This window comes from Phalacrocorax aristotelis, chromosome 12 (assembly GCF_949628215.1).
Source record: "Phalacrocorax aristotelis chromosome 12, bGulAri2.1, whole genome shotgun sequence".
In the NCBI taxonomy this organism is placed as follows: Eukaryota; Metazoa; Chordata; class Aves; order Suliformes; family Phalacrocoracidae; genus Phalacrocorax; species Phalacrocorax aristotelis.
In genome coordinates, this window is record NC_134287.1 from 12,833,766 (window position 1) to 12,859,175 (window position 25,410).

At 41.5% G+C, this 25,410-nt stretch overlaps 1 long non-coding RNA gene across 1 annotated transcript; it reads right to left on the reverse strand.

Moving 5' to 3' along the window:
- Positions 1 to 3,082: 3,082 nt before the first annotated feature.
- LOC142063625 (uncharacterized) lies at positions 3,083 to 25,204 on the reverse strand. The gene is made up of 5 exons (XR_012662814.1): positions 25,104 to 25,204; positions 12,932 to 13,151; positions 7,999 to 8,215; positions 7,451 to 7,565; positions 3,083 to 3,865 (listed from the first exon to the last, which is right to left on the reverse strand). It is a non-coding gene; the product is annotated as an uncharacterized LOC142063625 (long non-coding RNA).
- Positions 25,205 to 25,410: the final 206 nt, after the last annotated feature.

Genomic DNA, 25,410 nt, shown 5'->3' on the forward strand with positions numbered 1-25,410 from the left:
AGGGGACACCGACAATCTTTAGAAGTCAACATTTGTTTTCCCGAAGATTACACTTTGGCTTTGTCCCAGTTCTTCCTCCCATTCGGATGAACTGTAATGAGATATGAGTTTTTACATGCTTTCCTTCTCACAGTTTGGCATTGCAATGCTGAAGCGCAAAGCCACTGAGGTCTTGGCAAGAAGTAGGAGAGAAATGAAGACACACAGGTGTCAACATGATAATAACTCAAGTTGCAACACAATATCACTAGTACAGTGACACACATTTACACAATAATTTGTTAAATATAGGTCAATTCTCACTTGCAAATGGTAAACACCATTAACCTATGTGGCCTTTGTCTGACAGTCGCTGCAAATGCAATTGTCGATTAAGAAGGTCCAACAGAAATTGCCAACGAAAGACTGGGTCAGATCTAATGCAAAATCCTCAGAAGTACAAACCAGCAAGCATGCCACCTATGCAAGCTGGTTCCGTCCATCCTTGATGGTCTATATTTAGTGTCTCCCAACAAGCAGTGCTGTGGCACTGTGATTTCTCTGCCACCCCAGGTCCAATAGTGAAAAAGAAGGAGCAGGTTCTGAGACTGTCAAGTCAGAATTAATTACAGTCAAGCATTATGCCTTATATCCTGTGCTGGGATCCCACAATTTCAAATCCAAACCTGAGAACGAATCCTTAGCTGGTTATCAGAGGACATGCGACTGATTCTGCTGCAGAGGTGCCAGACTAGGTCTGACCTGATATGCCCACCTAATGCACCCCCTGCTAGCTCAGCCCTGAAAGGAGTGAAGCCACATCAGGGCTGCAAGCCTTTCTGTAGTGGGATTGCAACTCAGCAACACACTGAGGTAAACATTGCATACGCTGCCAGAATTGGCAATATATTACACAATATAAACACAGGCAATGTTTTAGATCCAGACAGCATGTATAGAAACTCCCCATCTTAATCCTAATAAACACCAACTTCATCTCTTTATTCTGTAAATCCATGACATTTTATTTAAATGTCCCAGTCAGGGACAAGGAAAAACCCTACTTAAAGTAATGTCATAAGAGCCGTGACTCAAAACATACAAAACACATCATAGAGGTACGTAGCCTCTATTAGGAGTGAACCTCCTCACTCTGTTCTGGAGATCAAATCTTTTCCAGTTATCTCCCTCCATCCAAAGGGCAGCTGTCACTCACAGGTGCAGAGGAAAATATAGTTATTGATTGATTGGACCCCACAGCCCTTTCATGTAGCGTATCATTGCAGGCCTGCAAAGGTCAGGTGCCGTGGCTTCAGAGAAATAAATAACAATTCTTTCGGCCGGGCAGTCAGGCTCTCAAGGGGGTGACTAGTGTGCTGAGCTCTGTCAGAAGCTGTATTGCACCCTGAAGCACAGAGACCAGCCTGCTTTCCAGTACATTTTATTTACTTTGCTGTTACAAGGAAAACCTAGTACTCATCTAATGTCTTAGCCTGCTCTTTAAAAGCAATTACATTAGACACGTTCCAGTTCTAAATTCTAAGAGAAATGTTGTACAATTCCCCTACCTGAAGCCCACCTGCAATGTAAAGAGCTGCTCTGTGGTGCAACCCACAGACTGGCTCTCTCTGGGCTTTTACACAAAGCATCACTGGAAGGGATCCCACCCTGTTGCACGACAGTCTGCTTTTCTGCTTACGCTCACCTGCTCTAACTGGAAAGTAACCCCAGCGTTTCTCTTCTGGGAGCAAACACAGCAACATATGTCAACATGCCTAGGACACAGACATTCAGGTTGCATATCATATTGACCTTATTTTAAAAAGACAATTAAGCCACAATAGGTAGCACAGACTTGTCAGTAACATGGCCCTGAAATACGGTTTGAGAAGATCTTGCAGGCTTAAATTGTACTCTGCTTTTCCAGAAGCACATTCAGCCGAGTCCAAATGATGCAGGAAGTAAGGCATGTTGGTGAGCACTAAAGCTGAGGTCTAATGCTAAAGCAGAGGTCTAATGGTAAAGCAGAGGCCTTACCACCATGAAATGTTTGCACAGCACTATAGATTTACACAGTGATTAAAAAGCCCTGAAAAGGGCATTCTGAGCACTTCTCATTGTCTTCATGCCCAGTACTTCTGCGCTGGTGCCTTTTAGTGAATACCTCAAAGTAGTCTAAAACCAGTAACAGATTAATCTGGAAGATTTAATCTTCCCTTTACAAACAGAAAAACTGAGGCAGAAATAATGATGTGAGCGGGTCACAGCAGGGGGCACGTCAGATTGGTACTTATTCCACTAGAGGGGAATGTTACCTGAACGGCAGAAATAGTCATCAAGGAAAAATATGTAGCCTGATCTGGTACTTCTGAGGATTAATTGTGAATTGATAAAATTTGTAAATTTTGCATTTATTTTATCTGTATTGGAAAGAGAATCTCCATAAATACAGAAAATCAAGACAACAAATTTAAGGGTTCTGATACACAACTTACTATGTACCCGGTGAGCCACAGTAACAGGTCACAAGCACCCCTAGCAAACACAAGATAAAACTCAAAGGTTAATTGCCTGGAAGGAAGTTTACACCACACCTGAGATAGGTGTGGCACCATGCCTCAGTGGGTGGCAATCCTTACCCTATGGTGTACCCAGACCTCCAGCCCAGCTCACAACCAGCCAGACTCAGGCAGTTTAGCTGTGTGAAGGCCAATAATGCAGTTTCAGCTTCTCTCTGGGTATATGGCCCATCTCAAAAGTAATCGCAGCAGTCAGGAATTTCACAGACATAACAGCTGTTTCTTCAGCGGGCTGACCCCACTGTGGACAGGCAGGCTGCTAGCCACCATATAGCATCACCAGTGGTTCCTACCTTCAGCAACAAAACGAGCACAACTATTCTCATTGCATATCCTTGATGCGGGGTGTGGGGTGCAAATAAATCTGAGCCTTCAATTCTGCAGTGACTATTTTCCAAATTGTAAAGAAAAGAAAAGTGTGTGTGGGGAACCCCAAATGTTTTGAAGTTACCATATCAATGGTCCTTCACTGGACTAAACAGAATTTTGTGTGTGTGTGATTTTTTTTGTGGTTTTTTTTTTTTCCTAGGAGAGATCTTCAACCACTTCACAACTTTCTTTGGCAGATGGGGAAACCAGTCATCACACCCATTAATAGGTTATGGAAATGCATTTGCTGCTAACATGCCTACTGAGTTATTCTAGCAGAGGTCCCTCTCCAAGGCCAGCAGAAGAGGCACAACAAAAGCTTTGCTATTCCATGACTATTTGCTCAATAGCCAGAAAGTGACAAACACCATGTGTTTTAAGGATGTTATAGAAGAGGCTGCACAGGTCACTCAGGAGACTGACCAACTGAAGGGGGGTGCCGAGAGAACACAGGTTGCAACTCCACCAAGCAATGAAATGTTCTCTGCAGTGAAGCTGGAAAGGAGGAGGAAAAGGGACAGAGTGTCAGTCAAAAAAACCCAGGCAATGTTGATGGCAAGAACTCACCTATCTTCCTTTTCTCTGCCACCAACTGCACCGGTCCTTCCAAACGTTCAACATATTTTTCCAGTTTGCTCACCGTATTGTCCAAGATCCTAATGTGCCCATCGGGGCATATACAACGAGGTCACATTTATTTATCATCTGGTGCCAAGCAACACAGCATATTGTGCATAGGTTCAGACTCCAGTAGCTTCCTCCTAGTGGCTGGATTTCATGGCATGGGAGGGAATGACTTGTCTGTTCCATATTCCAGGCCTTTTCATGAGATGCCATAGTTTGATCATGCTTGGGTCCTCCTACCACATGTCTCTGCAGAAGCTACGTGCGCTGCTAATTATGTAGTCATTTTCGCACTAGTTGAAAGGGGTCGTTTGCTGAGGGAAGAAATAATTTTGAAATAAAATATTTTTCCCATCTGGCATAATTTATCACTGGCCTCACTGGAGCAGAATAAATGTTCATCTAATTCAAAAGCCTCCCTCTGACAGTAACCACCACCAGCTGCTTACAGAAGGTGCAAAAGCAACAAAACATGTACACAGTGAATCTCAGGGTCCCCCAAAACAGCTGTTGTAACCTACAGCTATCTTGCAAGACACAAAGCTGTAGGCTTGCATCCTGGACAAATTCTATCATAGATTATTATATAATAAAATACCGAGATATTGAAAGGAATGAAATGCAATTACCTGAGAGAAGGGGTTGCAGGGAGGGGAGATCGGGGGTTATCTACCCTTTAGCAAGCACAACTGCAAAGGATGAGGCACTTTTATATATTTTATCTTTTTAGCTTATTTTGAGGCTTTTTATATGTAGCAAGATTAATGTGACCTATTTTGCTTCAAGAAGAGGCTTGACAAACATTTGAAAAAAGTAGGGAGAGTGTTGATTACAGACATAGAAAACTAAACAGGAGGCACTCTGTCACCTGCAATGCCTGAAGCAACCACCATCTGTATTTAAAAAAAAAGGGGACTAGCTTACTATTTGCCTAATTAACATGGCACCTGGTTTCAGCTGCATATTAATCATCTCCATTTCCTGATCTAAACCACTGAACATTGTCGTTGCAGGCTGCTCATCGGCTACTATTTCCCTTCTCTACAACAGCCGCATTTGAGTGGTGAAGAAACAACTCCTGCTCATTTTGCACAGTCCACAAAACACTTTTGATACCTGCCAAGTGAAAGTTACAACCTATTTGTGGTAATAAGCCTTTCACAAGCAAGCAAAACTCACCCTTCATGGCTTGCTTCTCTTGACCACTTTTTCACAGAGAAGAAAATTAGTCTTTGTTCTGTATTTTCATCCCAACAAGCTCTTAACATGCATGGATGGGTGTATGGATGAGTCCTTGATTCTGTTGATAACTTAACACAGCAAGCATGGTTCACCGGGATCCCATGTCCCCATATAGCTATTCTCCTTTTAGTATTAGCCACATTTGACTGAAAATGTGTATAACAAGAAAAGGGATGTGTCCTTCCTATAAAGGGCTCCAGCTCCCCACCTGGGAAAGCTTCCAGGCTGAGGATTGCATGCCACCTGGGAACCAGCAGGAATTAGTGCCAGTGCCAGAACTTGCACAAGACTATCAAACAAGGAGAAATTATCCTTCAGATATGCAATGGACAAGGAGGTATCGTGAATGCTTTAGATACACTGGAGAAAAAGAGTGGTCACAGTTGCTGAAATAAAACTGAGGAATTTTGCTGAGCTGTGTGAAATTTTGGGCATGGTGGAAGTGGGGGAGGCTTGGAGGGATGCGTGTGATTAGGTTTTTTGGTAACAGTTTACAATCAGTGATAGGATCTCCATCTAGCATTAGCAATCCAATAAAGGAATTACTAGTAAGTTTAGGTAAATTCTATAATCTTGTAGAATATTTATCAAAAGGTCAAAAATCCATACAAGCCGTCAAAGATGAAAGGTGACATCTTTAGTAAAAGGACATATACATTACTTTGTCTATACTGATCTCAGGTGTTCTATGTTTCAATGCAAATACAGTAAATATAGCTCCTTCAGGATGTAAATATGCACTTCCAAAAAGGACTGTATGAAAAGATAGTCCAAAACAAGCAATGTAACGATCTGGTAACACTGGCTTCAGAAATTCTTGCTAGCTCTCTTCTCCATCCAGCAAACTCTCCCTCCTGGAGGTGATCCTGTTTCCCACCAGCCTACACAGTATGGTGGTTCTGCTGTAGCTACAGGGCATTGTCCCATCTACCTTCAGACATCTGCCAGTGACTCAGGCCACAGGCTGATCTCGGTGCTGACGCCTACATCCAGCCAAGTGGTACCTCAGAACAGACCCAGACCCAGCTCACAGACCCAGACCTGATCTGGCTGTACAAACAGAATAAAAGAACAAGTAGAAAACTCAAATGCTAGGAAGGGTATAGCAGTGCCAACAGACTGCTATAGAAGTTTGTCTTAGGAATAACTTTAAATTTAAAGTAATTTAGCCTAAGATAAATCAAAAAAAGACAGGAGAAGGAAAAATTGAATAGCTATGAGGAGAGGCTCTAGAAAAAGTGAACTTTACACCCCAACAAACAGAACTGACCACAAAACAAGAGGAAACTGGTTCAGGTAACCACAGAGGAACAACCAGGTTAGATGTTATGTCTGTTCGATGACAGGATGAGAATTATCTTGCTATATTTGTGCCATTGCAGCTCTCTATTTATGGTCAGATATTAAAAGCAACACTATGCCCCAGGGTACTGTAACTCAGACACTGAGCAAACATCCATGCCCAGGTTTCCATCCCAAGAGTGAAATAAGATTGTCATTCCTTTGTAATTGTCACCTGAGGGTTGGGCATAATTTACCAAGAGGCTGCCCAGTTGTTGGCATTTCTTAACATCTTAAGAGTTTATAAAAGTATCAAGGTTAAGATGTTCTTTTATCAATTATTTCTAGGTACAGGGAAGTGGAGCAAGGTATTATTGCAGCATAACATGACTAGTGCGGCAGCACATTGTCAGCTTGCTTCACCATCATGTAATATTTGGCAGCACTTCAGCACCTCTGTGCCATTCTGGCAGCAGAGAGCAACCGTGGAACTGGTCTGATCAGTGCTCAGGTGTCTGCGAGGTGTGGTGTTACCCAGGCTTGGTCAGTGCTGCTGTCCTTGCCCTGGCTTTCCCAGAGAGGGTTTCAGTGGAGGGGCTCAAAGCCTCTGAAAATCGGCATGAAGGATTGCCTGGTGATGATTGTGGAGCTGGGCCAGAGGACATCTTTGACAAGATTGGTGTTAATCTCTTGACTAATTTTAAACTCGCTCACAAATCGATATGCCCTGATTTTCAGGGCTCCTAATTACACAAGCGGGGTTCAACTTTATTTTGGTGACCAACTCTGGAAGACACTAACTTTAACTTAAGGCTTAATCCTTCTAAGCCTTAGTTCCTACCTCACACGCTCCCCTTTTTCCTCCCTCCCCCCCTTTTTAATGTGACTGTGCACACCACAAACATTTATAAAAGTCGTTGTCATCTTTGAAGACAGCAATGATTTCCTCGCTCCCCAAAGTACCTGACTGACAGTTCAGTTCTTGTGACTCTTAAACATACTCACTTGTAACTGAAGTTTGGCAATATTCATTATGAAGTCCACAAAGTGGCCTGTCTCTAGGAGGAAAGCCATCTAGCCAGCTGATGGAAGCAATTTATTTTGTTGGACTGCAGGCAGATGCAGACAGCTATTTAAGAATCCATTTCTACTATCTTTTTTCTTTCATTTTTATTTTATTTTATGAATTGTGGGGGGACACAGCAAACTGCTCTGTCATCTGAAGCTCAACACCACAAGTTGTTAAAAATGGAATGTTTTCTTCCGTACAGGAATTTCAGAAAGTGGGAGACAAGCTACCAAAAAAAATATTTTGGAGGGGGAAAAAAGAATATATAAAAACCTGCTAAAATATAGTTCCTTCATCGAAAAATCACCTTTATTTGAGTGAAGAATACTGATCGTGGAAATTTTCCAGCCTCCTATAAGGTAGGTTTTTCTAAAACATGCTCCTTTCTCCCAGTTCGTCAATGTACACCGAGCCAGCAATCCCTAGGAAGACAAAGCATTCAACACATTAAAGTTGCAGGTGAGAGGAAGGCAGTCAGTCTCAGCTTCTCTGTGCCTTTGCTGCATACTAAGCTGGACATTCCCCCATTAATTTCTCCCATTTTCCTTCTATTCAAAAATCTGCAGAGCAAGAGGATTCCAAACTGCACATTTTACCCTCCTCAGATTGTTCAGATGCCATAAGAATAAGCTGTTAATTACAGACACCCAAAGGACTGATATTGTACTGCAAGGTTTTTTTGAGAAACATATGGTGGTAACAGCCCTGCTGATGCTGAAACCAGCAGGATCCAAGGCTGCCTGGGGAAGAACTGCTGCTGAATGAGTTTAGGCTCCAGTTACACCAAAGCCCTTCCACAAGCTATTACGTAGACAACAAAGCTACTTCCATGACTTAGTATCTCAAAGATGGTACCTTCCAGGCTGGTGAAGAAGTGGCCATACTTCTTTCTCCATCAACTGCCAACCTCTTGTGAGGAACACCTTGTGGTATCTACCGGGGGGTGATATGGCTGAGGCATCTGTGCTCCCTGAATGCTCTTCAGCTGCCAGCAAAGCCCAGAGAAGGCATTAAAGCACCTTTCAGGACAAGACTTGCTCTCCTGACCCTTATACTGGCTTTTTTGCTGGTCCTTAGAAAACAAAGGAGATTTTAGTGGAACTTGGGTCAGATGGTGGAGTAACTACATCACTTTTTAAAAGTGCTTGTGCATGTCTACAAGAAACACAAAGCATATTCCAAGGAGGCAAGCACCAAAAGCAGCCTGCCTAGGACGTACAATTCCTGTTATCGTGCCACATCTCTCCCCTCTGCTCAGCAGCCTTTCTAAACGTGTTTTCTTTCTCCAGAGCAACTGGGCTAATGAGCTTGGTCAAGGCATGACATCCACACTCCTATTCCGAGTTTTGGACTAAATCAGGGCACTACACCAGCTACTGTAGACCTGCTGAAAGTCTTCCAGCAAGGTTTGTAATTCAATGGAAAAGACCCAGGGCAGACTAATCCCTGTTGATTTACTATGAGGATAGTGTTGATAACACACAGATTTTTATAGTTGTTGCTAAGTAGTGCTTACACTAAGGCAAGGGCTTTTCAGCTTCTCGTGCTCTACTGACCGAGAAGGCTGGAGATGCACAAGAAGCTGGGAGGGGGCACGGCCAGGGCAGCTGCCCCCACTGACCAAAGGGACATTCCATACCATATGGCGTCATGCTCAGTCTATAAACTAGGGGGAAGCTGGCCAGGGGACTGCTCTCGGGGACACGCTGGGCATCACTCAGTGGTGTCTTTCTTGGGTTTTATTTCTCTCTGTGTTACTTTCCTTTTCATTACAATTTATTATTATTATATTATTTCAATTATTGAAGTGTTCTTATCTCAACGTGCAAATATTCTCACTTTCACTCTTCCGATTCTCTCCCCAGGCCCACCGGGGGGGTGGGGGGAGTGAGCAACCGGCTACGTGGTGCTTAGTTGCCATTTGGGATTAAACCATGACAATACCTTGACTAATAATCCTAAACCAAAGTACAACAAAAATGCAGCAGTCTTGAGATACTGCCTGTGTTTGGTATTTGCCAAATAATTTTCAGCTAAAAGTAAGTTTCATTTTCAATAAATACATTCCAACTTTGTCCCAAATGCAACTGTGATTCCAGACCTTAATAATTAATTGAAAATCCATATCTCGAACTACCTAGTATCATTCTTCAAGTAGCTAGGAACAGAAACGCCTAGAAATGTCCTATGTCACTCTTACATGGAGTGTGGGATTCCTTAGTCCCTGGGGACTGAAAGCCACACACAGGTGCCTCAGACATACTTTGGTTGGAGACAAACTTATTCAGGTATGCAAATCTGGGGAAATCACAAACTGGGAAAAGGAGGCAGCTTAATTAGAATATCGTATTAGGCAAGTGCTATAAGTGGGGAGCACAACATCAAACCTCTTCCTCTGAAGAAAGGAAGCTGTGAAAGAGTTGTGCCTTCAAGCCTTTCCTAGTTGTCTTCCAAAAAATCTAAATACTTAGTAAATTCCCCAGGTGAGCTGAGGGTGACCAGGAACACGTACTCGTAGGCTTGGAGAACACTGCTCTTCTCAGTGCATCTTCCAGGTTTATGTCCTAAAAACCAGAAACAATGTCCCTCCTCTGGCATGCAATTACTAACTCAAACATTTAATCCAATCAATCCCCTGGAAAATACTAGAAATTAAGGTCAGCTCACTTCTGGGTTGTGAGAACTTTAATGCATTACTTTATTTGTTGATTTTCTCCTACTGACCAACAAGAATGTAATAAAAAAGTTGTTAGACTTACTGCATTGCTGCTGACCTGAAACTATTAAACATAGACAAGCTTCCCATCAGCAGATATTTTTAACTTCTAGCATAAGTGACTGACATTTGAAGAGCTGCAGATTAAAACAATGATTGCAAGGGTGAGGGGGGAAGTGAAGAAGCACATATAGTCACTTCCCTTCCAGTTTGTCACAGAACAAACAGAGCTACTGATCAGTACTAATACTATGCAAATTGAATTTCTCACCACATAGCAAACACGTACAGACTTCAACCACAGACGTGTCCCTGGAAAGCCCTCTGCGCTGCAATTGAGTAGATAAATATGTATTCCTTGCTGAATATTGGTTGGCTGATGATCAGTTAAAGATCTTGTGGTGACAGAAAATTAAGTGCTTTGTGGCAGCTGGAAATTGCCATCATTATTTTACCCATTAATAGTTGTGAAAGTAAACTGCCTGGAGGTAATACATGAAAGGACTGCTTTTTGTGCGAGAGGATTGCCAGCCACAGGCTTCTCTTTGCTATACAGAAAAATAACCTCTTCCAGAATATCAAACCAAATCTATCAAGTAATAGAAAAATCCCTGGGAAATTATTTTCTTGAGTGATGGTGGGTAGCAACCTAAACAAGCAGAGAAACATCTGCAAACAAGGTAGCGGTGACAACTAAAGACAACAAGAAACAGCTTCATTCATCCTCTCAACTTCTCTCTCTTCTCCTTTTGTGGAGAAAAACTAATTTGCTGAAATAAATTTTTACTAAAGTCTGTAAAATATTTATTAAAAAAGAACTTTTTTTTTTCTGGCAGTGTTTTTCTGAAAGCCCAGAGCTCCATCAGTATCTTGGAATTTGGCAACTCCCAGTTGTACAAGAGAGCATTTTCCCATTTTTTTTAAAAATGGAAAAGGGTATTTCTTCCTCTTTCCAAACTGTGAGACTTTTCAAGAAAGCAAAAAGTCTGTCCCCATTTCTTTTCCCCCCAAATTTCTGTAAAAGTTAGAATTTTCCGATGGGGAAAAGCAACAATATAAAGAACAAAGTCTGCCCCACCCCTCACCGTTCAGGGAAAATATCCCAGTTTTCATGCCCAGAATTAGTGACAATATCTGTCAAAGTCCAGCACCTGAGACTCCAGGAGTAACTGCTGCCTCCTGAGCTTTCCCAAGGAAGAGACACAGGTACAGGCTTTATTTCTATTACTCCAGTGTCTGGAGAATGCGGGTGGGTGGGGAGACCACCTCATTACAGTGGGCATTAACTAATGCTGATAAGCAGGGATGGTTTAAGTCCTACACAAACAGGTGAGTCATGGGAAAGCCCAGGAGGACCAGGGCAGACTCTGTTCCTGCTCCACTCTGGCAATCAGCAACCTGGCAGGTACGCACACATCGCCCAACACTCTTCATAAGCCCAACCCTAGCATTGCCCACCTTTCTAACCACAAACCCTCACCATTGTGGCAATTAATAGAATGCAGTTTCTGCCTTCTCATCTTCTGTTGATTCACTCTGACCTGGCTCCAAGCAGGTGGAGGAGGAGAGTTTTCTGCCTTCTTTCTGATCTTTTGCTTTTACTTATATTGTCCAACTTGTGTCACTTTTTCTGCAGTTCGGGAAGGACAGGAAGTTACTGCTCTGATTTGCACTGTCCTGTTGAAGTACTGAATGTGCAGTCACATAGAATCGTGGAATATCTTAAGTTGGAAGGGACCCGTAAGGATGATAATGTCATGTGCGGGAGTGATTTAGGTCAGAGTTTATTATATTCCCAGTTTCACATGTGAACACTTTTCTCCTTCCCTCCCCCCAGGTAAGAGCAAAATGCTTAATCTACAGTAAGTAGAGCAAAGTCCTCTTCCTGCACAGTTAGGATGCACCAAACACAGGGGAAAGCAGCTCATACTATCAGCACAGTCCTGGGGCTAAGTACAATGCCAGCAAGAAGTCTGTCAAAATATCATTTATTTGTGTATAATTTACCTGGCTAGACTCTATGGCCTGTGCTTGGTCCGTCTATTGCTGCAATATAGAATTATACGTCTTTCTGAGGTAACATGACAGAAGATAATATATATGCATTTTAAAAATGACATAACAATGAGTTTGGAAACTACATAAGAGGCAGGCCTTCAGTGACCACAGCTTCCATAAACTGCACTTGCAAGATGCACACAGCAGATTCCTACAGAGCTCAGATGCAGACTGCTATGAAATGGTCCTGAGTACAGACATCCTAATTAGAGATATTCCAACAACTGGATCAGATACCCATTTAGATTCATAGTTTTGCTCTGTGTGGATGAATTGCATTTTTAAGCTACGGGTTGTTCTAGATGGAGATGTCATTTGCCTCTGTGTCACAGCGTTAGGCACACAGTAATCCTTGCTGAGTGTTCTGACTTCACCACACTACTAAAGTGTTTAATATAATGAAGTCCATAAAATAAATTGTGAAGAGGGTGGTTGCAGTATTAGTCACAACAGAAGTTCTCGATATTCACTAACAGCACGGTACCTGAGCTGCATTCTAGCATGCAGAGGAACATTTCCAGTTTATAAAGTCTCACATGCTTTCTGCAAGAGCTAGTAAAAAATAAAAATCATCCTTTAAAGAGCTAACAGTAAGGACGGAGTCCACACAGTTTTGGAAGTGCTATAGTCTTTGGGAACCACATATATCCTCAAAAACTGACAGCCTTTGACCAAGTGTTTATTACACACTTGAATATTAACCATAACGCACTAGGAAGCATTTATTTACTGTTAAAAGCCAAGTATGCGCTATGGAAATAATCACCCCTTGCAGCACTATCCCATTTCTATATCCCATAGTATAAGAGACAAGTGCTGTGCCTTACCCTCCTTTCTTGCCTCAGCACAACACTTTCTTACCTTCAAGGTAAGAAAAGCTAAGTAAAATTCTTATAAAGCCAAGCTGATTTGTACTTATTTTTGCTCCCTTAAGGTGTTCCTGCTGACACTTGGCAAGAGTACCACCGACACATTTGACAGACAAAGGAAAACTGTATTTAAACTGAAACTTACTTCTAGCAGCAGGTGATATGTACTTGACATTTTCCTGGTGAAGGCTGGCATCTTTTGTGCTGTATCTGAGCTTAGCAGCAATGGTGACATTGACTGGCCTGGTTTTTCACAGAGGTCCACAATTCATCTGCTTAATCCTACTCAGCAGCTTCAGGTCAGCTTCCAGGTAATACAGCAGAGGTCCAGCCAGAGGACGTTCATAAAGTACTTCTGCTAATCGCTGTAGAGGGGACACAATTTTTACAGAAGTGTCACAGAAGGACGTTGTCTAGCTTTGCTGTCTGATCATATACAAACATAGGGACATTTCAGTCAGAAGGCCAAAAAAGTACCCTACAGATGGTGACAAGAAGACGGCCTTTTCTTTTGTGTCAGAAAATAGAAGGCAAAAGTTATTCTGTAGTCCAAATCTGAATTGTTCTATAGTCTTCAGTAATCACAGTTGCCATTGGCTTCTGCTTTTCATTTCATAGATCCATTTGGCTTTATTGGTCCCCCACAGATTTCAGTTGTTTTCATACTTTATAGTACTATAATCAAGTTCCAAGAGAAATTGTAGGCTATCATCTAATACAGTTGCCATACAACTGAAAAATTACCAAACCTGGCATAAATCACAAAAGCTGTGATTTTGTGTTTGACAGGACAAATTCATACCCAGAGTAAATGCATTGATCCAGGTATTTCCCCAGCTCTTCCGTTAAGTTCTTCAAGAATTTGGAGCAACCCCAAAATTAAAGATTAGAGCCCACATTTTTGAGGCTTCCATATACGTAGTATTACTAGATTTGGAATATTCTTCAAAACCTCAACTGCAGATACTTTCTCCTTGAGAAAACCTTGTAAGGCTAACTTTTAACAGCTTTATGTCATTGATGATATCATAACTGAAGTTCACCAACTGAGTAAGGTCTATCGAGTACACTGGGAAGTACCAAGCCAATGAAGGCAGTTTGGAAGCATGTAAATTTTAATTTTTTACAGTTATGGCATGAAAGAACAAAATTAGAGAGAAGAAAGATTTCCTGATTTATCTCCATTTTTATCTGCAACTACATGGTTCAAAGCCTACTTTTCTCAGGAATGTGCAATACTGGTGATGATCACTTCTCCAATTGCTGACATGGAACGGCTGAACCCCCTTTCTCTCTACTCTCCACCCCCAAAGCTGCCTTCAAATTTCAATGTAAAGCTGTGACATATCAGCTCCAAAAAGTACAAGCAATTTGCAGATTACCATTGGCCTGCTGAAATGGCTGTTCCATAGGTGCTGCTACTAGACTCACAAAGTGCTGCCAAATCATTGTTAGCTTCACATTACATAAGAGCACCCACGTAACTAGTTCATACAATGGGCACTAATCTCAGGGAAGACCAGGCGAAGAAAACATTTCACTACAGTCAGCCTGCACATTTCATAACAAAACCCATAAATCAAATAATCTTCATATTAGGAAGATAATCCTTACCCTCCACAATTCCACCTACAATACAGCCAGATAACTCCTTGTCCAGAGAGGAATTTTGGAAGTGAAAAGCTGTCCTGTAGACTTTCCACCTCTCTGCTGCTGACGGAAGAAAGTCTGCCAGCCATGCATATATACAGATCAACCAATAAAGCTTGCTTTTAAATGCCGTGACTCAATTATCTGGCGGCATTCTTGTACCTTCAGGAACAAATGTGAGCCAATGTCTTCAGCCGTTAGGAAAGTGAAATGGCTCACACCACCTTACTCCCGCTGGCAGGGCTGAGGTTTACTGCTGTTATCCTTGGGTAGGATACAGCAAAAGAAATTCACTCCAGAGCAGCAAAGAATAAGAACAAGGGTTGGGGGGGCTTCTCAGACCTACAGACACATACCTTCTCTTCACTGGTTCAAGCAGGCGAAGTCTAAACACCCTGCAATTTTATTCAGTAGCTTATGCACTCTACATTTTCACCTATTGAGCAGTGTTATATCCTGTGAAACATCCTGTCTTTTTCATAGACCATCTCCAGCATTTTTCCTACCCGTTAGAGGTGGAAATACAACTAACTTCCCATTTTGAAATCAAGAAAATGGATGTCTTCTTTACCATGATGGTTTCAGGATGATTTTCACACAGCACCTCTTAAGCTTTACAAAAAGCTATAGTCATGTTTTTTTTCTGGATCTTTAACCCATATACACTTGTCTAACTTCCTCTGTCAAAAAACTGCTGTTCATTGTATTATTGGAATACCCAGATCAAAAAGACTAAATTTCAATGTTTTTGGCCTGACATTCACACCAGAAGGGACCAGGGAACTGAAGAGCTTGCAGGATAGTTAGAGGATGCAACAGCTGATAGTGACTAAAAGCAGAGGACAAACAGAGGTAACTGCATGGGATCATGTGCTACCTAAGTAACTCTTATGCAATCAACAAGATATCAATTTCTTTCCTATGATGTGTCCCTGTATCAAGATTAAAAAAAAAAAAATATTTTGGCTTGGGAAAAGAAGGCCAATAAGAAATAAAAAAAGTAATTGAGCACATGAAAATGATGCACGATGAAAGCTAACCACTCTTCCACAAAAGAATGTCACGCCACTTATACCAACTCTGTGACAGCACAGAGAACTGCAGATTACTCCCTGCAACCTGACCCCAGCAAGGTACACATGAGCAGGAATAGCTGCATTAGCATGTTCTTGGACATTGTCGGGACTCAGTAGAAAGGCTTATTAAAACACTACATCAAGATCCCTTGGAGCATAGAGCCACAGACCACACTTTGTTTAAGAACAATCTCTGCAGCAACAGGCAACTGCTCCAGCTTCAGGCCATGCAAACTGGGGAAGAATTGAGGGGGACTTCTCCCAGCATCCAGCAGAAATCCACATAACTGGCAGTCACTCAAATGCATTGTCTTAAGATGACTGGAAACAACAGCCACAAGGGCTTTCTGTATGAACAGGTTATTTACTTCAGCTTTAAACTCTGTCTTAACTCTTGGCACTGAACCTCCATTAGAAAAGTTTCAGTGTCTGAAAAGCATACGGAAAGTCTCTTCTGTAAAAGTGGCTTCATTGAGAAAATCCTTCTCCACATCATTGCAATTTAATGGGAAAAAATCCATTCCAGACTGAAATTCTTTTCCACCATAGAGATCTATAGCAAATCTATACCATCTGCTATAGATCTTTGAAGCCACAGTCGAGATGATCTTGTAAGCACGTAAAACATGCAACTAACAGACTAGAAAACCAGTTGGTAGGCAGTGTCCCATTAAAACAGTGTTTTCAGGTTTGTAAGCTTGTGAGTAGGCTGGGTAAATCATAAGGTGAATGCAGTGCATAAAAACAAGTTGTTATTATGTGAGGGTGTAGCTGTCACAGTATAAAAGATGGTTGAGTAAGCAGATTGAATAGCAAAGAGCGAGAAGCTAACGACAGTGCTAAGGAAATTACAGAAACAACAACTGATATTCTACCGAAAGAGGTGAGTGACCGAAGTCAAAAAAACTAAGTAAAAAAAAAAATGTTGCTTGCTTCGCCCACTTCTTGGGCAAAGGTGCTTAGCTGATGTTGGGATGTTAACAGCTCCCCCTTGCCACAGAGTTAAGACTTCAGTGATATTGTTGATCTCTTCTGCTCTCCCCTGTGACACAATGCCTGTTCTGGTCTTTCGTAGTAAGCTCATTAAGAGATGCTAGGGGAGTTTTATGGCTTTATGTATGAGGAGTACCTTCTCTAGAATACCTAGTTCCACGTACCAGTCTTGACTGCTACCATATGATCACTTGGTTTGTGCATTTGCGCTTTGGGTCTGGAGATGGGAAAAAGAAAGGGGATGGAGAAGGGAAAAGAAGGATTTCTAAGTTCCTAACTCTTCTGACAACTATTTTATACATGGAAACCTGTGAGATAATGAATCAGTGCATACTGGTATGTATTTTTGAAGAGCACATGGACTTACTGCAAGACTGCAAGAAAGCAAACAGCACTGCAACCCACAAGAAAAAAGGAGGATTGCAGCAACGGCAGAGATGCTGATTTTTTTCTTAATAATGAAGTAGTACTAAGGAATATAAACTACACCAGTGGCTACATAGAACTAAGTGGGTTTTGTGGGGGTTTTTTGTTTGTTTGCTTGTTTGTTTTCTTTCATTATTATTTTTTTAAATACGGATTGCAAAATTTGGACATAAAGAGAATGCAAATGAGATGAAATCTAGCTGTGTGTTACAGAAGTGTTTCCTAATCTATCTTCTTGCAAAAACTTAATCTGGAAAAAAAATAATTAAAAGCACCAGTGTGTGCCACTTCTGAGTGAAACAGAAGAGAAGGAAAGTAAAGAAAAACTAATTTTTTCCAGCACTTGGCAGAACCTCCAGAGCCCTGGGTTCTTCTCCAGCTTTATTGGGAGGCTGAAGTAAAACACCTTCTACATTAGTTCCTGCTCTACCTTTGAATATGGGACCCTCTCCTTACATTTGGTCAACAAGCTGGGATCTGGATTTATCACTTCGATATTAAATAATTAATGATACTACTTACACCAAAGGTATTACAATAATATGTGGGTGTTTAAAATGAAGTATGGTATGTGACTACATATCAGGAGGAAGTCTTGCAATGACCTGTGCTGCACACCATGGGCTGGAACATGAGTAAGCTTGGGATCTCAGCATCCAGAAGAGGAGAAAAGAGGGTGTTACCGCAGAACAAGTCCTTTTGTGGAGCATACACAGCACACGGAGCAGGTACCGTTCGAGCAGTTTTTAGTCTTTACAAAGTGACTGAACAGATTAACACTTTTCACACGTTCCTGTGTTATTCAGAATTATCTGCCAAATACTCATATAATTAACGATCCATTTCTGACTGATGACGCTGATTTGACATTTATAGAATTTATAGCACTTATTGCATTGTCCCGCAATCAGAGGGACAGACTGCATTATGTACAACAGACATGGGCCCTGCTTGGATGCCATAATTGCTTCAAGGAAGGTTTTAAGTTGGATGTTACCAGTTATAAACAGAGACGTGGTGTTGCAGGAATATTTTCTAGCATCTGCCATCCTATTGCATGCTTCCACCAAAAAGTACCTTCTTTGGATTGCTACAGAGTGAGTCAAAATGCTGTGATTTTGCAGTCATAGCGAATTCAATTAAAGCTACAGACAGACAGTCAGCGAAGCTCAAAGCAGCATCTTGGGGCAAACCATACTACGGCAGGTGTTGTTTTTCAAAGGTTAAAAAAGGAGCAGGCTGTGCGCCAAAGAAGAGGCAACAGTCAGGACCTCATGTGGCCTCAAAGACAGTATCATCCCATGGTGCAGAGATTAATCTTGGCAGTGCACACTGCAGTGTGGATGAAATAGCCACCTCAGGCTTAAAAGGTGCTTGAGACAGCATGACCTAGTGCCTGACGTACAGTCCCGGGAGGTACAAGACTGGGGCTGAAGGTACAGCCTGCTTCTGACTAGTTAAAGTATTTCTCAGGTTTGTATCAACTGTGGCAAATCTTATTGCAAAACACTCAGGCTCAGCTGGGAAGTGCCAAGACATTGTGCTCAGCATCTCAGAAAAAATAATACATTTCTTTTCGGCTAAAATGGTCCTATTGCTTTTTAAGGTTTGAAATATTCTCAAAGCAAAATAGGACTAAGACAGTTTTCCGAAACTGCTAGAGAAAAAAGAAACCCCCTTCCCAACCAGCTTTAAACACTGGTATCTTCTAGAAGGTACTTTATAAGAAACACCCTGAACAGAAATCAGCTCCTCCTAAGAGGAAATGATAGAGCTGACTGTAAAAAGCCTTTGGTAGCAACCACTGAGGACTCAAGAGCTCAGTACAGCTGAAGAGCACCACTTGTCTGGGTTTGCTGTTAAGTGCTTTTCCTTCTGTCATTTGTTACAACTAACAGATGAGCCCCCTTCCCTCCTGCTTCCTAACAGAAAATACCAACTTCACAGCACAAGCAACATGCTTCAATATCTGGCACAGGCACAAAGCAATCCACATCAAAGGCAGGTCTCACCACAAGCAGATGAGAAGTCACAGGAGCACCGTGTTAACAGTTGTTAACTAACACAAAAACCTTACACAGAAGCAGCAGTTTCAACCTCCTCCCCACCCCAAGTTTCCCAGTCTGTTGTCACAGAGTCTCGTGTCAGTTTAGCAACTACCGGCAGGAACACTGGGGTGTCACTAGTATGTCAGTATTTTTTACTGAGGGAGAAAGTATCTGAGTATCATACTCTGAGATGCATACACTGCAATAAGCTGTGAGCTCAGAGGCAGAAGAAACATGTCAGAGAGGATAGAGCTCCTTGATAAAATCCTCCTGGCTCCTCAGAACAATAGTCTTCCCCCCAGTGCATTCCTCCAGAAAAGCCTGGAAAAGGAAGATAGTATTTCTGCATCTACTGGAAAGCAGCAGTCAAACTGGGTCTTACCAAGGATGACAGATGCAAGTCTGAGTGAGATTTTACGCAAAACATTCTCCCACGCCAGCACTTCCCACTGAAATTGGGAAGACATTGGTCCAGGCACTATTCTCAAATAAAAGAGCCCCAGAATCACAGGACTGGGCGGGGGTGGGGAAAGCAAACTGCAGAAACACATACTCCACCTCAGCTGCTTTTGAACAATCTGGTCCAAAAGGGCTGAAACATTCTCCTGCCGAACCTGACAGGTGAAAGCATTAAGAGGCTTCTTGGCATCACAAACAATCAGCATAAACAAAAGCCAGGTTATGGTTACCTAAGGATGACCGGTCTGAAGCGACTGCTGAGGGCAGTCTGCATAGCTGAGGCCAGCGTCTGGCTGCCATGTGGGTGGGAAGTGTTCCAAGGTGCCTGAAACACCACAACAGGCTCAAAGGTGTCTGGCCCACCAAATCATTGGCAAGGCTCTTCACAGCAAGAGCTATTGCAGCACTGTAGCAGAGAGGAGTCCTTCCTGGGTGTTGAAGAGCACACTAAGATCACACTGTCACTATACAGCAGTACAACAGACACTGCACTTCCCTCTTATTCCTTTTTTTTTTATTCTGCTGGCTCCAACTTCTTTGCCTGTCACCAGATTTAATTAAATAATCCTAATTAATCAGAGCATTTTGGTTTAATTGTTTCAATGACATCCTGAGTATGGACTCATATATTGCAACTCAAGGCAGGTCAGATTTATGGTTTGTCATGTACTGTTTATCACACTTCAGTTGGAAAGAAAACAAATGGGTACAAGGAATGCAGTATAACAGTAACTGAGAGATGAGGCAAGTACCACTAGCACTGAAGTGCAAGCTGCCTCAGTGTTACTGTTGTTCATCTCTCTACGCCAGAGGTTGCATCGCATATGATTTAGACAGGGTAGAAATTATCTTCCTGGATAGAAAAGTCTGGCGGGTGATAGAGGAGAATGAAGGCAATACTAGTTTTGGTTTATTTGCTTTGGTTTTTTTGTTTGTTTGCTTTTCAAATATTTCCCTTGGTTCTCCAGTGAGAACTGAATGAACACATACGGCTTTGTGAAGCAATGGACATGCCACTCTGCTCAGTCCACCATCAGACATAACACGCATTTTATGCAAGATGGGTGGTTTAATTTGCTTTGAAACTGAATGCAACCAAGAAGTTCCAAATCCTCCAGCAACCTAGGTAAACAACTTCAGATACCAGCAAAAGATCCAGGAGAAGCAGTAGGTGGCAGTTGGTGCCCTACATGTTGCTCAGGGTACCAGCAGTGTCCTGCACAAAGGGGCCGCCAATGGCTGCTCCAAATATCTGCAGGCATTTTTTTCTGCCCAAATAATTTTCTTTGGCCTTCAAATTTTTTTACACAATGAAGACCTCTCAGGTAGTCCAATACCACTGGTGACAAAGGGCATGAAACTACCAAGGCAGGATAGGCTGCTTGTCTGTTTACAGTCAGCATGAATACATTTTCTGTTCTCTTGCATTCTGTTTATTCCGTATTTTTTTTTCCTCTTTCTGTAATTCTTCTCTTTTCAACAAAGTTTTCAGTGCTATGATTTCTTCATTAGTCATCAGGAACAAATCCAGCATGGTTTACTGGTACAGTCACTGAGTCTCATTTTATCTTGTTCACATGAAATATCCCACATGCTCTGAAACAGAAGATGTAACCCAAATAATCTATGTCTGAACTTTCCCTGAACAGGCAGCCAACAAAACACAGTCATCTACCCTGCCTGAAATCTTCTAAGAAAAGTTTGCTACATGAACAGCAGGTCCTTTCTGAATTGTTTGGGGCTGGGAACCAGGTCTTGAGGTAACTCAGCAGTGTATCAATAGCCATCTCAGTGGGTTGCTGCGTAAGATCTAGAAGTGTTATCAGCCAAAGGTAACTAAGTGATTGCAATTCAAACCGCGAGGTCACAAAAGGTGTAGAATTTTATGTGACACATTTCATCTTGAATTCATTTGCCATTAGAATCATTACAAGATGAGCTGCAAGTTCAGGTGCTCTAATCCACCCCCTACCCAAGCCAGAATCAACTATGCCCTACATCGGCACGTACTTCTGCTGCTACCCCAATGCAAGAAAAATCACTGTTCTTGTCACATATTTATTGCAGAGTCCTCTCTTTCTGTAGCAACTTAAATCTCAGAAACATGCAGCTTAAAACACAGGAGAAGGTCCACTGAACACAATGGAAATTCAAGTAAAATGTCTGTGCTTAGGTGCTCACCATGACAAGTCTGTTTAGTGATATTTCAGGACTTCCCACAGGCTAATACCTTTTGAGGATTATATTTGCTGTGGCTAAACCAAAAAGCATCACATTCACCCCCTTTTGCAAGTCTATTGCAGTGACTGCAGTGTAAATGCTATAGAAGTGCATTAGAGCATGTTAACACACCCCCACATCATATACTGATTAATCAGGTAGACAAAATCATTTACTCACCTCATTCCAAACCCTTACTAAGCATGACCCAGGAGTTATTACCTAGCCACAGCAAATACTGGCTGCCTGAATTTGAATATCACTACCTTTTTTTTCTCGATGTATTCCCCTGAACTGCAATATACACCTACGTATTTTTAGACAAGCAAATGGTTTTTTCAAGGTTGGTAGCTTCAGTTGGCACAAAATTGAATTTGACAATTCTTTATCTCCACAACCCTGAAAAGCCACATGTGCTACTGAAACGACCTCAATCACAGTCCCTAAATTTCTGAACCTACTTTTAGGCACCAAAACACAAGTGCCTTCATCAGTAATAAGCAACTTCAGCAAAAGAGGCTTAATTAAAATCTAAATCCACAATTTAAAGCATTGTCTCTTTTTGTGATCTTGCACTACGATGATCTTGAAAGCCATCTAAAATTTAGCTCCAGTGGTCTCTTTCAACAGATTTCTAAAGAAATACATACAATTACTTTGGAAATTAAAGACCATGCAAGTACTCATCAGCATAATTCTTCGGTCATTTAAATCTATGCATCTAATGAAGACCATAGAATTAAATCACAAAAGCATTGGATACCTTATCTCCCAAGTCACATCTTGAACTTCTTATATTCAACCTGGTCTTCAACTGGGACAAAACTAACTCAGTCAAGGCTTAAGCTGAAGCCCAGGTAGAAAGAAAAGATTTCTGAACATTACAGGCATTCTGCATTGTTCCAATAACAATGTATAAGCAGAAGATCTGCTATATTTTAAAGGCTGATTGTTACAGCTGAGCTCTGTAGCGGTTTATAATGGCACCTCATCAACATCAATGGTATTATCTTTAGTGTAGAAGGAATAAAAAGAGCCCCTATAATGTAGACTTTCTAGATCAGAGATGGATGGCAAATCAGATCAGAGCTCCTCAGAATATCAGAACTCCATGGCTTGTCCTTTGTGTTATACACAGGTGAACAGATGAGGTCCAAGACACAACACATGAAGGACTGTAACAGACGTCTCAGCAAACCAATGTGGTTACTACTTCACCATCAAAAGCATGGTATCTTAGAAAAAAAAATTCATTGCTGGCTCTATTGTTCAGCTAAATTACTCAGGATTGACACTGACAAATAAAATCTTCATGGCTATCTATACTATAAAATGGAATTTGGTTGTTTCAACAGAAGTTTAATCACCTAAACAAATTACAGCACTGTGATAACACTTAGAAGCAATCCAAGTGGTCTTTAAACTTTCCTCATCTAAATATTACACGTCAGATATTGCTCACTTTGAACATTAGCTTTTTTCTCTTTTATTAGTCCGTAGATCCAAAGTCTAAAGTCACTAAGAAAGATTTGCTCCGGTTTTTTACTTCCAGTTTGAATGGTCAATAGTCAAAGTCTCTGTTCATAAGCTGTCATGTCTGCCTCTCTTGCCCACATTTTATCCTGTCAGCAGGGGAGGTTAAGTACAGCAAAACGCTCAGTTAAACAGAGCCGAACTATGAAAACTACTGGACAAATGAATCAGAAGCTTCAGCGTTTGGATCGTGTTTCAGGATTGGCTTTGAAAGCCTGGAGTTGATGCAGAAGCCAAGCTCTGCATGGACACAACAATGAAATTGTGTTGAGCTTCAAAATGTCAGCAGACCCTCAACTTTGGTAGGCAGCTCTCATTTTCATCAGCAGTTAAATACCATGAAATCATCATGAGTTCCTGCAAGCTGGATCTAAGCTCGTTTGTATCCATTGTCTCTGCCCACTTCATGTTTGAGCAACCTCCATTATGGCATTAACCTTTAGAGAAGGAAAAGATCTGATAATTTAATCTGTCCACAGACTTTCATCAGAGCCTTACTGTCACAGCCATGCAGCCAGGCAGAATGTGTGCTGGATGGTCTCCAGAGTTAACATGCAATACATGTCATTCAGTGCTCTTGAGATAGAAATGGCTTTACTTTGTTGGAGATTATGCAGAGACAGCTTCATTAATTTTTCATCTATGATTCTTATCAGATGGAACAGAAGTGATCAATGTCAAATATTTTTTGACTGATCTAAACTGATCTAAACAGTTTAACTGCATATCCATCCCTCTTACACAAATGCTTTAGCACAGTAAAAATGACTTATAATATCCTGGTACCAAACTTTACTACTGTTAAGGCAATTATTTAGGCTGAAGGGTTAGAGTTTGGTTCATGTTTATCACTCAACAGCATTTGAGTAGATTTCACAAGACCAATAATAAAAGGCTTCTTGTATGTTACCTAGAAGCAATTAAACTCCAGCTTTGTGTGGTAATGACCTTTAGCTCCACTCTTCACAGCTCAGACTGGTTGTACAACCTCAGCAAGAATCACTTTTAATCAGCATTCAGGGATACCCCACAGTTGTGTGTTTGCTGGCAGATATCTAAAATACTCCTGTGAATACTGCTGTCAGTAACGGAGCTGGAAGCAAGCTGGAAGAAACACTCCTTTCAATTTCTTCTGCTCCCTTTTGGTGCATGTTCTTCATCATCCAAGTATCAAGAGAATTGCACAAAGGGCAAACGATTAAATTGTTTGTGTGATTTTTGAGAGAAGTGTTAATGTGACTAGTGATACTTTAGATAAGCACAGAAAATGGATCTTGACAGAGAAGGCAAACTATTGAGCTTTCTATCACCTATAAAAACTAGCAAAATAAAATTTGGATTGTCACATGTTTAAAAACCACATGCATGCAAACACTTCTGTCAAAAATTAATACTTTGAATAAATATTTTGAGCCATAATCTGCTCAGAGAGTTCAAAAATGACTAGCCTGATACAATTCATAGAGCCCCTACTATCCTACAGAGTATTCATGTCATTTGTCATCTGTTTTTGTCGTAATTTAGTCTTGAGGAAAAAATTACCAAGATTTTCATTACCTGAAAGCTTTTTTTTTCTCCAATCTTATAAAAAACCTATGTGAGTAGGTCTGCCTTGAGCTCCTCTTTTTCAGAACTGGGACACAGGTGATGTTTCCACAGCTGACCTAGTCTATTTTATGTCATTGGTCATGCGTTTTGGTCACCAAGAATCACAAACTATGGCATCACTCATTCAGAAACAACAAGGAACACCGATAATGTACACAGACAAGCCTGCACTGCACAGTGTAAGCCCACGTGTCTTCTAGGGCTTGTGAATCTATGTTCTCACACCTGCTTTCAAAACAAGCTGAAAAAAAGGTGACCCATCATTAGCAATTCTGCAAGACTTTTTATCAAGAGCCCAACCTACCTGACTTGGAGGTGACACACTCGCTGCTCAGAGGTGCTTAGGACTCCCAGAACGGTTTTTAACCATGAACTAATCAATGGTCTTCATTCATCGGGACACAACTGTATAGGTGAAAGGTGACAAAACAGTACAACTTGGATTAATTTGCTGTTCAAAAGAGGTAAAAAGCCACGTACTTTATGTACCAGGGAGAAAAGGAGGAGAAGGAAAAGCAGTTACAGCTTTATAGGTACAGCTAGCCCAGGTAATTGGGTTTGTTCCCTCTTCAAGTGACTCTGCTACACTTCCTCCTCCAACATCAGTACAG